The sequence below is a fragment of the Phasianus colchicus genome, chromosome 5 (genome assembly GCF_987193195.1).
Source record: "Phasianus colchicus chromosome 5, bPhaCol1.hap1.1, whole genome shotgun sequence".
Lineage (NCBI taxonomy): Eukaryota > Metazoa > Chordata > Aves > Galliformes > Phasianidae > Phasianus > Phasianus colchicus.
This window is the reverse complement of record NC_143440.1, coordinates 27,540,561-27,556,421: the sequence shown is the minus strand read 5'-3', so window position 1 is coordinate 27,556,421 and position 15,861 is coordinate 27,540,561. Positions and strand designations below refer to the sequence as shown.

The window sequence follows — 15,861 nt, the reverse complement described above, 5'->3', positions numbered from 1 at the left end:
CTTGCATATTGATTCACTCTTACCAACTTGATGCTTCTCCCCTATCCTTGAGAAACCATGACAGAAGTAAATACAGAGAACAATGACAACCTTCCTAAAATAAAATGTGATTTTATCTTAACAGTAGGAATGAGGCAGACTTCTAAAGGCTTTGAAATAAGATCTATATGTACCTACTCAAGCTGAATTCCAGCACTATGAGATGGTGCAGTAGCAAGTATATCCGTGTATCAGCCAGCTCTCTGCTAGTAAGTACCTCAGGGAGCACCATTTGATCTGGGGCAAGTTCTACCTTTTGTTAAACCAGAACCTGTTCAGCCTGATCCAAGTGAAGACTTCCACCTGTTGCCACATAGCACACCACTTACAGTGTTCATTTACAGATGGATGCTCTCATCCTTGGTTTGCCCCTGTGATTTTGTTTCTTTTTGAAAATCAAAAGCCCGCTATTAAACTGAAGTGAGAATTACACAATCAGCATTCATCACTGGCAGCAAATAACTAGAGAGAACACACAGCATCCAAAACATTGCAGAATAGCTCCAAGTCTCCCACTAGGAAGATGAAATTTTCTGAATAGCACCATCCTGAAATGGCTCAGTGAAGCTAAGTGGCTATAACAAACTTCTGCACAGGCAGCAGGGATCTTTCTTCAGCTGCTATCTTAAAACTGCTCTTTACCAACTCGAAGCACGGAGCTACCCGGGGTGAGCACAGCTTATCTGGCAGATACGGTCTCGCAGGTATCCCAGACTGGGAAGTAAATACCGTGTGTGGTTGTAGGGCATAGAGCATCATTTGAAAGCAGAGAGAATTAATGGTGCAGTTGGTATTAACATATGGACGAAACATTGCTTTAAAAGTTCAAACAGCAACTGTCAGCTGAACAAAGTTGGCACAGGGGTGGCAAATGGGTTTTGCAATTGTGCTATTTTTACTATGTAATACTGATAGTGTATAAAAGAACAAATGTTGTGTATATGTTCAATGCCAAACCTAAACCGTTGCTAACAGTGTTGTTATGATATGATTAAAATGTCACCATCATTACTTGCTGAAAAGGATTTTATTTTTCCCTCCAAGCAAGTGTTTTCATTACTGGAGTTTTACCAGACATGTTTGTGAGAAAGAAAGGTGAAGGAATAACCCAACTCAAATATTTAAAAGCATTTAACTGTTCTGGCTCATTGACAACTGTACTCTCTCCCTGTGATTTTTAAGAGCTGCTGATGCCTCATGGAAAAAACTTTGAAAAACAGTATTGAAAAACAATTTTGCCAATGTGTCATATTTTCTGTTTTATCCTTTCCCTTGCTTCTCACTAGTAAATGAATCTACGTGAAAACAGAACCTTGATTCTTTAGGTAGACAAAATTTGGATCTGAGCTCTGCCAAAGCATGTGGGTGTTTGGATCCTGTCCATTAAAGACATTTTACTTCAGATCCAGGTTCAATCTTGGAAGCTCACAAGAAGTGCTGAGCTCCAGGATTTTGTTCAGATCCATCCCCATTACTAAGAAGTCATTTGCTGCCTGTCCTGTGTGTTAAGCCATAGACTTCTGCTAAGGATCTCATAGGTGGCAGCTAATGTCAACATTTGCTCACACATTCTAAGCACAGGGTGTTGCTGAATATCCTACAGGGTGGGAAGATTCTGAGAAGTTAAAGGGAAAGGTAGCTAGGCTGTCTTGAAATAACACAAACTTGATTTATCTCTCATACTGGCACAACATTTTGGACTTCAGTGAATTCACACTGACTGAGTACAAACAAAACCCATAGTCTGTATGAAGCCAACGGGTTTTTTTCCACATTCAATGCCTTGAAACAACACATTCCACTCCAGCCAAAGAAGCTTCTGCTCTCTCATATGCACAAGAAAACAGAGGTTCACCCCAAATCTCCCACTGCAAATTACTACAAGTGGAAAGGGCAAACAAATCAACCTTCCTCAGTTCAAAAAGATGCCAAGCCAGACGTAACCACGAGGACAAAAAGAAAAAAAAAAAAAAGAATAAAAAAAGAGTCATATTTCAGCAAAGTCTTGGCTGCAGATTTAGCTTCAATGGGCAGAGCAATGGAAATATGGGGTAGGCACCTTCCTTGTGAACATGCAGGACAAACTTCTTACACGACCTTGCCCCTCTTTTATCACTGCTTCCATTACCTTCCCTGACATCTACCCCAAGGATGCTGAGGCAAAGCAAAAGACGACGACCAGCACACAGACAGCCTGTCTGTTCAAGTATAGTTTTTCATCAGCAGATTTGCCAATGGCTGGGGTAGCTGAGGAAGACTGACAGACTCATAAGAGACCAGGGTTTGTGTTTCACTGTTGCCAAGCCACAAGACAAAAACACAAATCTAACAGAGCACTGAAAAACTACAAGTTTGTGAGGGTGAGCTGACACCTACCAAATGCACTGAGAGGAAGAGGAAAACTGCAGTAGTACAAAAAGCAACCTCCAGATTTCCAAAGTGCCACCTATGTGATCCTCTCATACGGTGCAGTATCTCAGGAGAAGACAACCTGGCATACAGACTTCAGAGGCTCTTCAGTCTGAGCTGAGAGAGAGAGAACTCACTCCCAGAACACCACAGTGCTTTCTGCTGAAGAAGCGGAGACGAGCAGTAATTGCTAGATGAAATGGAAAAAAATAACCAGCAACAATTCCAGGCCCAGATCTCCTCTGTCTTGCACTTCATGTGGTCATTTACATCTGGGCAAAGTGAACATGAAACACTTCCAAACCACAGCAGCAGTAATTCACACTCGCTTCCATTGCATAAAGCATGAGATCGGAGAGTCAGGCCCTCCCTTACAAGCAAAACGTCCCAGACAATGAACGCCGAGTAAAATATAGGATGCGTAATTCCATTTGTTTTGGAAGACAGTCAATTTAGAAAGGTTACCACTCAACAGCAGCCAAAATCTGCTTCTGAACTCCCAACATTCTCAAGCCATAGCTTTGTCAATAACATACAGGGTGCACAAGATTATGACCAGCTCAGGCCGTTAGTTTCTTTTCTGGGCAGGAATCCCAGCATAACAGATACTTATGCATATTCTGTCCTCATTTTATCTAATTACAAATATCTCTCTAGGGATGGGGAGGGGAGAAGAGGTTTGATCACACGATTTTAGGTCACTTATGCAAGGGATTGCTGGGACATGCATTGATCCAAAGAGTGCTGTAATACTGTAAAAGTTCCCAAAGCCCTCCCTCATCAAATAAATAAAGATTTAAAAAATTATATTTATAAGTTTTTGAAAGTAATCAATAGAAAAGAGTTGAATCACATCCTGCTGTAAATTAGTAAATTAGTAAGAAGAATATGGAAATGCTTAAAATGCCAAGACACTGACTAACAAATAATACTGTTTTCCTAAACACCATCTGTAAACATATTCTTTCTTTTCCATACTATACACACATACAAAAATATAAATATATATTGCACAGACACCTTTTTCTCCAAATAAGATCAATAACATCAGGAAAAAAAATCGTACAAAGTAGTTTAAGATAAAATGACTTCATGTTGTTAATCCAGATTTTTACATAGTGGCTGCAACTCTGATGAAAGAAGCAGCGTGGTTTTACATTGCTGAATTCTTAAAAGCCACATCTAGGCACAAACTAATTAAGTGAAGTATCTTAATATTAAGCATAATTGCCCCTGCTTGCCCTAAATCAACACAGCTTCGACTTCTGTAGTCCAAAGCATAGGTACAAAATAGTACACTTCCCATCACCATCACAGAGTGCTCCAAACCTGTTTCTGAGTGCTTCAAACCTGCTCTTTGTGTGAGAGTAACAAAGCAGAACTTGGAGAATTTCTTTAAGACAAAAATGCAGAACTTTGTTTGGAACTGTTTTGGAAAGACTGGAGAAGTTATTGGCTGAATAATTACCTTGGAAAAGGACATGAGAATTAAGCAGACACACTTCAGGAACAGAAAACCGTAGTAATGCAAGAAAAAAGTGAATCTTAAAGGTCAGATGTAGAGTGATAAAGGGAGAAATGCCAAAGTCAAGAGCTGGAACTTGAGAAAGCTATTAAGAAACAGTAATATTCTTCAGACATCAAAACACAAGTGATTAAAGAAATTTCAGCTGTTTTGCAGTGAGAATGGTACGCAGATAAAGCATAATGTAGGAATAGGCCAAGAGCTAAAGAAACACTGTGCCTGAGGATGCCTCAGGTGGAATCCGTGGCTGTGCAGTGAAGGCACAAATACTGAATAAGTCTGGTTGAGAACTGCAATGTGAAACCACACATCTACTAGCAAGTTCTTTAAGCAGATACTGCAAATCATGGTTAGTACTATGCTGCTAAAGTATGGAAAGCAAAATAAAAGATTTTTACTCAAAACTTTGCAAATTATTGCAGTAAGGCTAACTGAGCCTGAGTTTGTTCACATCAAGTTTTTTTTTTTAATGAAAAACAAGGAACATGAAAGATTACCAAAAATAGGAAGACAAAGATTAGTACAAGAATGATGATATATGACTGAAGAACTAGAGAAAGAGGAGTGGACAGAGTTTATGTCCTACCAAAGACGGTAACTGGCTGAAGGAAAGTTACAGAGTTCCACAAAAAAAAAAAAAACTGGTCTGCAGACTGATCTTTTTCAGCGTTTCTGCTAATGACCTTGGCACAAGAAGCATGTGTGCTAATGACCCAAGCTAGAGGGCCATCGAGGAAGTTCAGAATATCAGGCAAGAATAAGGCAGAAGGAATATAGTAAAAAAAAAATTCACCAGACACCATGGAGATCATCTCCTCAACAACAACAGCTGAAAGAATACAGAAGAAACGTAAGAAAATCACAGGCTGACATTACACCTGTCACAGGATGATTATGAACAACCAGCATGAAACAATAACAAATACAGAATCAAAGTGTAGCCAGGAGAGGTAAAATTGAAGTTATTGTAGAGGGCAAAAGCTCATCTGGAAGAAACACTGACTACAGTTCTGTCTATTCATATTCAAGAAAGATAAGTGGAAGTAATCCAAGCTGAGTAGAGAAGGTAAAGGCAATAAATACTTCTGTGATTAAAGGGAAGTAAAAGATAGCATAGATAGTTTACTTCATCAGAAAAAAGATGAGAGGACTCATAACGGTGTCATACAAATTCCCGATAGTGGAGAGGAAGACGTGGATGGAGTAACACTATTTAGACTAACAACTCCATTCTGGCACCAGAACAAATGGGTATAAACTGGTCACAAGTAGGGCTAGGCTAGGGATTAAAATGCTATTTCCAGCCACCAGAGAAGTGGGTTCTGGAACCTTCCCAAGAGGAGTAATGGGAACAAACAGTCCAACTGGGGATTTAAGACAAGGATTTTTCAGTTTATGAAAGGGATTATCTGACATGGTACCAGGGGACTGGACATAAGACCTAGGAACCCTCTTTTAAACCTCCCCTTCTCTTAATTGAGCCTCTCTGGCCAATTTGGTCTTTGTCTTCTCATCTCAAAGTACCCACATAGGAACCAATTAGTGCCAAATCAGATGGCAGCTTTTATGATATATGAGGACTGTTCTGAAAGTTATGCCTCTTATTTTATTATGTTGGCTTACGACATCAGAGGTGGATGTTGGTGATGTAACAATAGATGTTGAACCTTCTCGCCAATATTCCATTACATTTTGTTGCCACATGACAGACAACAGCAGAGGGGCAGTCTGACATGGAAGTGCATATGAAGCAAGAGTGTGTCACTGAATTTATCCATGTGGAAAAAAATTGCACCCATTGACATTTGCTGAACTTTTATGGAGATCAGACAGTGGATATGAGTATAGTGAGGTGGTGGGTTTCAGCAGTGGCAACAGTGATGTGAAAGACAAGCCATGTAGAAGACAGCCATACACAGCTGTCACAGTGTGAAATAAAGAACATTTCGCCATCAGCTCATCTATGCAAATTGGCTAATGGTGTAGACTGCATTGAAAAACAGTGTTTTGCAGCTACAAATTTACTCTACCAAACAGTGTTATTGTGCTCTTTGTAGTCACTGTACTTTCCATGGAAATAAATGTGAGACATTACTTTCAGAACAACCTACATAGCTATCTATCCACTAACCAGGATCACCCATGCACTCAAGGCAGGATATTAAGCATAGAATCTTGTTTTAATAGACACTGTAGTCCAACTCAAGTTTTGATGGTAGTACAGTATGCGTGAAAATCATGTCCAAGCTACTGCTGTGGTCCCTTATGCATTTGCCAAGAGCTCACCAGTGCCAGTGCCAAGGCCACTCTTCTAGCTGCAGAGAGGAGCGCAGAATTCCCTCTGGAGGAAGCCTGCATCAGAGCTCATCAGTGAGTGCCTCCTAGACATCAGCTTGCAGAAACCTGCCACTCTCCTGTCCCATCTGCTAGCCAACTGCCCAAAGGAGAGCTCTAAACTATGGGTGATTCCTGCAGCCCAACACTGGAACTACTGGTCAACTTAATGAGTCCTTTCTGACAAGCAAAACCAAAACCCAAGGGAAACAAAATGTCAGAAAGCAAAAGAAATATCCAGGTTTACCAGAATCCCCTCAGACTAAGATGGAAATTTTCATGAACCCTTTGTATCAGTTTAAAGATGTAACATTCAGCATTTGAGCTGGCCCCTCTTGGAAAAAGTAGTATTTATAAAGACAACAGCAAAAGGTCAAAGTCCTGCAGTCCTGAAAACAGATGCATCGGCAGGAAAACCCTGACAGGTCCTAATTGATAACCACGCTTGAGGGAAGCTGCCAGAGAGGAAAACTGCTGCAGCAAAGGCTACGGGGAGCTACTGCTCCAAAACCCTGCTGCGGCAGAACAGGCACATGTGGCTGCTGGAGCAGGAGATGGACATGGTTAATTGACTGGTAAAGTTTAGCAGAGATGGAATTAATGCAAAGAGCTCAGAGCCCAGGCGTGCAATTCTGTTACCAGGGGAAGGAACCATTCGGCTGGAATTTCAATCCATTTTCAGGTCAGAGACTTTCCCAAAGGCAGAGCGCTCACTCCGCATCTGTTCCTCTTCTTCCCCTCCAAGGGGTGCAGAGAGAAGGTTGCTGGTGACAGCAGCCTGAGAAACAGGCTGCTTTGTAAGGGCCAGCGAGGCCTCGACTTCGTGGGCTGTGTGTGTTCAGCAGTGCAGAATTCAGAAGACATTCTCAGGAGAGCCAGCCTCTGATAGCCCTTGGGTTTTGTGGTTAGTTAGGGAAACAAAACTAGAAAGCTGATAATAGAGGAGAAGGGAATTTTCTTACAGTTCGGCTCAGCAAAATGAACACCTGAACCAAATACATTTGCAATCTAATCAGATAAGGAGTTAGTTACTGTGGAATCACAGCAACAGCATGGGAAAAATATACCCAAATAATTACTTGGTTAAATTAAAGTGTACTGCAGAGGAAGATAGGAAGAACATAAACACCAACCACAGACCAGATGACACATGTGATCTGATGAAGTGCTGCCCCACCAATTTTTTCATAAGCAACACCCAGCATCATATTCCTCTCAGCTAGAGTCTCAGAGACACTCTCCTCAGTAAGAGGACTAGATTTGGGAACTTCTCAACTTCTTTTACCATTTGGACAAACACTCTCTACAAACACACATACTTATAAGTAGCCTTGTAAAATAAACTGAGTCACTGTTCTCACATCAGTGTCTATGGATTCAATGCACAAATTATACTGAACAGGCTATCTGGTGGGCAGCATGGATATTTTTAAATTCAGGGAGGACATATTTTCAATCATTTACCACTTAGTGTAATTCGTTTCATTTTGGTGGTAAAATTTTTGCACCCCATCAGCTCTAAGCACCATCATTAAAGATTGTTTCATGGCATTCCTCAGTTAATTCTTCCTATCAGAAACAGGCAGACAGTCTTAGTTTACTTCCCCACTATTCCTGGTATCAACTGGACCAAGGACCTGCTAACCAGGAAGGATTTTCTTTTGCTTCATTCATATCATTCATATACTGCCTAACACTCAACGCTCAAAGCAAAGAAACAGGACTTCTAAACCTCCAAATGTCAGCAGCTGATGGTGCGACAATAACCAAGTCATTTAGTCATGTCACTCCTTCCATGAGAAGGACTGAGAAAAAAAATCCACAAAAGGGATTGTGATGTATAAGACCTTGAGTATGATTATAAAGTGTTTTCCTGCTCTAGAATGAAATTGCCACATTCTTAAGATTACAAATAACGTTTTCTCTAATTCGTAGAATCATAAAATCATTAAGGTCGGAAAAGACCACTAAGGTCATCTAGTCCAACTATTGATCAATCTCCACCATGCCTGCTAACCACATCCCTCAGTGCTACACTTACACATTTCTTGAACATCTCCAAGTAAGGTGACTCCACATCTCCCTGGACAGCCTGTGCCAGAGCGTGACCACTCTTCCTGAGAAGTTTTTCCAAATATCCAACCTGAACCCCCCCACTGCAACTTGAGGCCATTTCCTCTAGTCCTGTTGCTGTTACCTGGGAGAAGAGGCTGGCACCCACCTCACTACAACCTCCTTTCTGGTCACTGTATTCTATAGCATTAAGGTCTCCCCTGAGCCTCCTCCTCTCCATGTTAAACAATCCCTCAGTTCCCTCAGCACCTTCTCATAAGAAAATTATAGGTGGGAGAAGTTTTGTCTACCTGCTTTATGATCAGTCTGAAGAAATCTCACTTGGCAGAACTATTCATAGTCAGCAAAAAAAGTCTTTTGCTGGTAAATAAGGAATCTCCTTTTGACCTATATTCATGCACTGGAAGTTAACTATATTTTAGCAACAGGTCATTACATTAGCATGCACTTTACTCAGCCTGAGAGTCATACCTGACTGTGAGAATAAGCTCACAACTCCAACCATGAAAACCAGTGAGGAGTCAGGTTTAATTCAGCAGGCTCTCATCTGCCACACTGCCACAGAGGAACAAAGCTGCCACTCAGAGCTGTGCGGCACAGCTCTGGAGGGAGCCTTGCTCCAGGACAGCACCAAAATATATCACCTTCAACTCCCCACCCTCCTCCAAACACCACAGTTGGTCACAGAGAGCCATCCTCCCAGTTCAGAAGCCATTAAAAATACTCCGACTCACTCTATACGAGGGACCTGAAACAAACATTTCATTTTGGGAAATGGCTCAGGAAGAACACGTGAGGAAGCAGAGCAACAAACAACACCTAAGGTGGATATAAATCCAGATAAAATATTAAAATCATTAAAGGGTTGCTGCTCCCTGAAGGTTGGAAAAAACGAAGAGAGTTAATTAAAAGCAATCTCCACACAGTGCTGAGCTAGCCTGCCCTGATAAATCAACAGCTAGGACTCTGCTGTAGAGGTCAATGGGGGAAAGAGGTTGAGAGGCAGGGGAGAGGAAAGCTAAGGAAAGATAGAACATTTAGCTGAGCTTATCAACAACAATGAATCACAGCTGGTGATGTGAAATTGAGAAGGTTTTCCACATATTTCCCCATCAATATTCTTTTGTTAGATTTTGACGTCGTGAATGCCTGTTTGCTATCAGCATAAGACTGGCTAACTGCTGAAGCTCCTGTCCATTTGCATCAGTGGAGGAGAACAGAAAAAAGGGAGAAGTCTTTGGGGCCCCACTGTACCTGAAGGAGTGTTAACATCACATTCACCCACATTCACCACCAATTCAATCACTAGGGACTTCGTAACCACAGTTGACAGAGGATGTGTCCCTTTTTGGAGAAGCACTTCTGAAAGGTAATGTCTGGGCAACAGTTAGGTTTAGGAGGCAGTAAAAGTGCTGCAATTGAACCACGCCTGTGGAGAAAGAGCTGACCACAGAGTCTTCCCATCACCAGCACTCACCCAGCACGTCTCTCTTGGCTGCTAACCTGCATTAGGCCAGCTATGAAAAGTGCTGATCTCAGAGCCATGATCCCACTCTGTTCTCTATCTTACACCAACAGGTATATGTTAATGAACTGAAAGCTGCAAGCAGAAAGAGTCTGTAGAAAACAAAGAAACCTACAAGCTTCCAAATCCTTCTTTAAAAAAAAAACGTCACCAGGGTAAGCTTGTATATAGATCTAAGTGGGCTCTGATATCATTCTGATGTATATCTGATATATTTCTGATTCTGATATCACAAAACTCATAGAACAGTAACTTCAAGTATGATGCAGCTTTTATTCATGGTCAAGACCAAAGAAGATTAGCAGTAAAACAGCTTTCTGAACCTCTATTTCCATCATTCCTATCTGGAATACAGCTCCATTCATTTCAATTTTTCCCCCATCTCCGACTAATCACATGTTGAGCTGTGAAGACATGAGGCTACAAACACTACAGATTGCAAAATTACTAGAACCAGATCAAAAATTTCACAGCTGTATGACACAATGCACTGAACTGAAGCTCACTTACTCTTCCAAAACGTAAAAAATGCTCAAAATACTTTGAAGAGGTAATTTTATTCCAATAGGCATAATCTATCTTCCTGTGGCTAGCATGAAGCCAACTCCAAGCAGAAAAGCAGCATAAGCACTGTGCTTTGTGTTTTGGCAGGAGTAGCATGCCCGCATCTGATCAGATCACATCAGCGGTGCCAGCTGATGCGGTAGGGCAGGCTGGCATTAACCAGCTCGGAACACAGCCTTATTTCTCTGCTATGCACCTGATTTTCTTTGCACAGTCTGACAGATTTAGATTTTGAAACCCTACAAAGCAGAAACCATTAAGCCACATGTTTGTAGAGAATTCAGTCTTAACCAAAGAAAATTCAGGAGCCCAAATAACTTAATCATTGCCCCAACCAGAGCACTCTTTATAACACATAAGGGAGCCAAAATGATGAGGGGTCTGGCAAGAAACAAAGGGGAAGAAACTAAATTACGTGGAGATCCTTTCTTTCATGTATTTAGATTTAATATGCAAATTACATCATTACACTTGGCATTATATACTGATTTATTCGTATTAACAGAAAGCAAGGACAGTGTTATCAGATGTCAAAGCCTGATACGGTGCACTGTGTTGCATGAATGGAGAGGTGATCCTCAGCCAGGCTGGCTCCATTCTGCCTTAGGGGACTGCGACCCTAGGTGTCACTTCCAGCCTTCCTCCCCAGCAGAACAACATTGATAGAGTCAGCGTCCCCATCAGGATCTGAGCAGGGGACTCTCTCCCAGCTACAGCTCAGCAGAACGCCAAATTAATGACTCAGGGCTTGGCAAGCACACGCATGCTGATCACAGCCACCCCAGTGCACACTCATCGACACCCGTCCCTGCCCCGCTCACACTGCTCAGGTGGCTCCCAGCAGAGCCTCCCTCGAGAGCACTGAGGTGCCAGCAAAACCTTCCATGCGGCTGCAGCTCGAACCGCACCCAGCTGGGCAGGTAACTGAAAGCTGAGCCGCATGCTGACACAGCCTCACTGGTCCCATGCTGGAGGAGATGGGGGCGAGAAGGATATTGGCCAGCAGCCGCCAAGACACCGCATTATTCTTCTCTGAGACATCTGCTGGGAATCTGTGGTTAAAATGCGCTCTGCTGGGAAATAAACCATCTATAACAATGGGGGAAAGAAAGTATAGGAGGCTCGTACTTCTAATAGTTTAGGTCATTAAAGATAAATAAGAATTTTAAACATTCAGTATTGAAGCAGTTACTTAGGCTATTTGTTGCATGTAACTTGGTTTAGGCAGTAAAAATGCAGCAGAGAGTTTCCTTTCTTTTGAAAGAAAAATCACTTTCTTCATTTCACATACTGATCCAGTATATTAGGGCTTCTCCCACAAGCTGTACAGAAGTTTTTAAAGAGAAGAAAGAAGCTCTTCCCCTCAAAAAACATTAAGATGGGCATATTTATAGGTATGCTTTCTCCTAGATACAGCACTTTAAAACTGATCACCTTGAAAGAAACAAACCAAAGATAAAACCGGAACCTGCATGAAAGAAGTAATTCGTAAACCTCAGTCTCTGCCCAAGGCAAAAGCCAGCAGCGTCATGCACCCCAATGCAGCCCCAGTCTGGGCTGGAAACGGCACTGCCTCTGCCTGGGGCAATGTGCCACCTGAGCCTGGGGATCCCCAGGTCAGGGCTCTGTTCGGCCAAGGGAAAGAGCGTCAGCTCCCAGAGCGCGTTCATCCTACTCTGACAAGTCCTCAGGGATAAACAGTATAGGAATTGTTCTTACTCAAGGCAACATCACTCACAGACAGCACAAGGATGAGCCCAGAATGAATTCCTACATTGTAAAATTGAGCTACCAAGCAAAGAAACTCAGCTTCAATCTGAAAGAAAAAGCAGGGTGAGAAAACACCAGCCTCGGCACATGGTAATTCTAAGAATCTGGAATGTCTCTTTTCTAGACAGCAGAGGTACAGCCAATGAGATAGACAAAGCACCTCCAGGAAGCCATACTTCCAGTTTGAGGAAAGCAGAGGAAGAAGTGTATTTCCACAAGGCTACACATAGGGTGTGACCCATTACCTTCCCTGGAGTCCGCCAGCACTTGAAGACAGAACCCCATTTTGCCTCCTGGGCTGCCCCGCTGCACAGCCTGACACGCTGTTCCCATTCACCCCCTGGGGACTCAACCTGTTTAACACTGTGAACCCAGACCTTGGGACATATAGTTCAGTGTTACCATCAAGAAACACCTATCTTTGGAACCTTGAACTATCCCAGATAGTTCAGCATTGCTTTCACACATCACATATTTTTAAAATCTTTTTTTTCAGTGAGAGTTTTATGTCACAAGCTCCGTCCATTCTCAACAGCAGAACAAATTTACAAAAGCACTACAACAACTATTCACACACAAGTTACTCATGTGGCCAGACAAACACTGTAACTAGTAACACATTTATCTGGCTCTCCTCATTAAGAGCAGCATATCTTCAGATCTTCAGGATTTGGCTTCTCTCCTCCCCCTCTCACCCCCTACAACTTTGTTCTTATGCTCGTGTTTCCCGGCATAAATACAAAAACATTCATCCATCATTTTCCCTGAAGAGTGGTGCTGGGATACAGAAAAGAGAGTGTTCATGTGGGCAGCAGTATTGGCTTGAAATGTGTCATGCTGGGGCTCATTTATGTTTTTAAGAGACTTCAGAGCCACATTGTAGAGATTTTGGTATATGATTTAATGCATCCAACAACCCTGTTCTGTCAAGCAGAAGAACACTCCCTTCTGCAAAGCCACATTAAAATCACCTTCACATCACTTGCAAATGCTGAACTGGCAACCTAACTGTCCATCTATCTTGTTGCTTCCACCTGCTGGAAGAAGCACTGCACATCATATTTTGTTATTAAGAATTAGCAACCAGCTTCTTATGCAACAACATCCAGACAATCAATCAATCAATCAATACGTTGTTTCCATCAGCACTTAGTCACGCTGTAGGGTTGGTTCAGCAGTGGGTAAGAGGATATGGAAACTTCCAGTTCTGAGTCCCAAGCTTGAAGTTGAGTCCAAGCTAACACTTAGAAAATACTCCTGCCATACAGAGCCCAAAGACCTATGCTGGCCTGCTGCTGACATTAAGCAAGGAGGTGAGCACAGATCTTTTTGCACTGGTGCTGCATGCCATGGAGCCCATCATAACAGTGAAGGCCAGTGGTCTGCCAGAGCCGCCTGTCAGGGCAATTCTATCCAACGGGCACAGCAATTGGAAAACTGACCGCTGCCACGTGCTTGTGGCAGAGCAGCTACAGAGAAGGCCAGTAAGGTTAGCTCCAGCACTGCGCTCAGCAGGCTGCATCGAGCCAGTTCCCAACCACCTGGCTGGGAATAAACCTCCCCAAGCACATCAGAGCCGTCCACAGCACAGCCAGCCAAGGATGGGTTAGTCACTGTCCCATGGCCTGGCAGAGCCAAAGGAGGGAGGGCACCGCGCTGTGACACTGGGACACAGCCGGCAGCAGCTCCTCCTGCGCGCATTGGGGCAGAGCTGCAGCAGGGCGACCTCATGCCAAAAAGGCAGCAGCAGCTCAGCGAGTGCATTTAACTGACAGTCTGAAATAAAAGTCAGCTGAAGGAGTGCAGAAGGGGTGGGGGAAATCAGCTCCACTTCTAGATCGGGCTCTGTAAATGACAAGATCTTAATTACATTAAATACATTATGGTACCGTGTGCACATCGCTAGTAAGGCAGGGGTGGAGGAAATGTGGCTGGCTGCTAAGGCTGGAAGCTGCACTGCTGTGCTCTAGACTTGATCTTCAATTCAGAAAGTTTCTTAACAACTTTGTCCTAGTTTAGTCACCCACAAAACAAAGGCAATAATTCCTTCTTCACAGGGGTGATGAGAGGTTTAATTAATTAATGTTTACAAAGCCCACTGAGATTTCTGACTGACATTTTAAGTCATTCAGAACCACTTCATTGCACTTCTTTCTTCTGCTGCCCTGCTCAAGTGTCTCCACATTAAGATATCCAAAGAAGATGAAACAAAAAAATAGAGATATGTACACAACAATGAATCCAGCATTTCCAACCCACCGCTGCCCATCAGCACTCTGAGTGCTGCCTTTTCTGCAGGCAAAGAACTCTGTGTTTATCCAGACACCTGCTGCCCTTTCCTCACAGATCTGTTACACTCACTTCTCTGCCGTTTTTGCCCCGGAGCACCGTGTAGGTAAGCAGGGTGCTGGATGGCAGAAATAGCAGGCGGCTGCGTTGGGCTGACCAGACTGCCAGAGGCACCGAGGGGGAGAAGAGCGGAGGGATGAAAGCACCTGAGGAGAACCAGCAAGTGAGAAAAGAGGCAGAGAGAGAGGCGAGCTGAATGTGGGAGCGCCCATCACAGCCGGGGGGACTGCACGCACCGAGCTATGCCGTGCAGCGCGTTCTCAGGGACGCTCAGGTACACGGCAGCACGTTATCCCGAGAGCAGCGCAGCGTGAACGAGGCCACACGTGTGTCCAAGTGCCGGAGAGAAACAGAGCTCTGGGCACCGGCAGACGCGCGGCACAGCCCGGGCTGCCGACACCTGAGCCGGGATGTCTCCGTCCCTACATTGTCCCCGGCTCGGAGCGAAACCTTTGTGCGGGCAGTTTCTGTAGGGGGCGTTTGTGGGTTTTCAGATACAATCAAAACGCAGATAAATGCAAATGTCATTCGGCTCCCTTTCATTGTCAGGGAGGACACATGAGGATAAAACGTTGTGCGCTACGTCCTTTCCCCTATTATGCGTCCTACCGCTTTTGTCCTCATTTACCCCACGCATAATTTATTTACATGTGTATTGGTTCCCGATCAGCAACTTTAAAGAATGAGTGAAAATTATAAAATATTTTATTAAACAACTTCTCAATAAAAAATGCAGGTGGTGCCGGGCAGCCCGCGCCGGTCCCACTTCCCCCGCTCAGCACAGCACTTGGGCAGGCAGGGAGAGGAGCTGCCCATTGTTCGCGCTCTCCCACGCCGCGCGAGAGGAGCCGAGCCTGCCGCTGCCCTCCCGGCTCAGCCCGGCGGGGCCGGGGCCGGCCGCTCGCCCCCCCGAGGCTCCCGGGCAGCGCTGCCCGCGGAGAGCGGCTCCGGAAGCCGGGCGGGAGCTGCGAGCGGGACGGGAGCGCCCGGAGCGGCAGCGCGACAAGTTGCTCCTGGCGGCGCGGGTCCGGAGAGCGGCGGCGGCGAGTGCCGAGCCCCGGCCCCGGGATCCCCTTAAAGGAGCGTGGGGCACCTGCACTGCCGCTGTCCGCGGCCGTGTGGGCGCTGCGGAGCGCACGCGAAATGAAAGCGAAGGTTTTCTGCCAGGACGGTGCGGGAGAGCCGGCAAACGTGTCAGCGCGTCTCCGCTGCCCGAGCCTCTCCCTCCCTGCAGACAGCGGAGAGGCGGCGGCAGGAGCCCCCGAAACGACCT

At 44.3% G+C, this 15,861-nt stretch overlaps 1 protein-coding gene across 8 annotated transcripts in view; it reads right to left on the bottom strand.

Moving 5' to 3' along the window:
- DPF3 (double PHD fingers 3) overlaps window positions 1–15,861 on the bottom strand; it is a 190,092-nt gene that overhangs the window by 151,520 nt on the left and 22,711 nt on the right. The gene's annotated exons all lie outside the window — the stretch shown is intronic.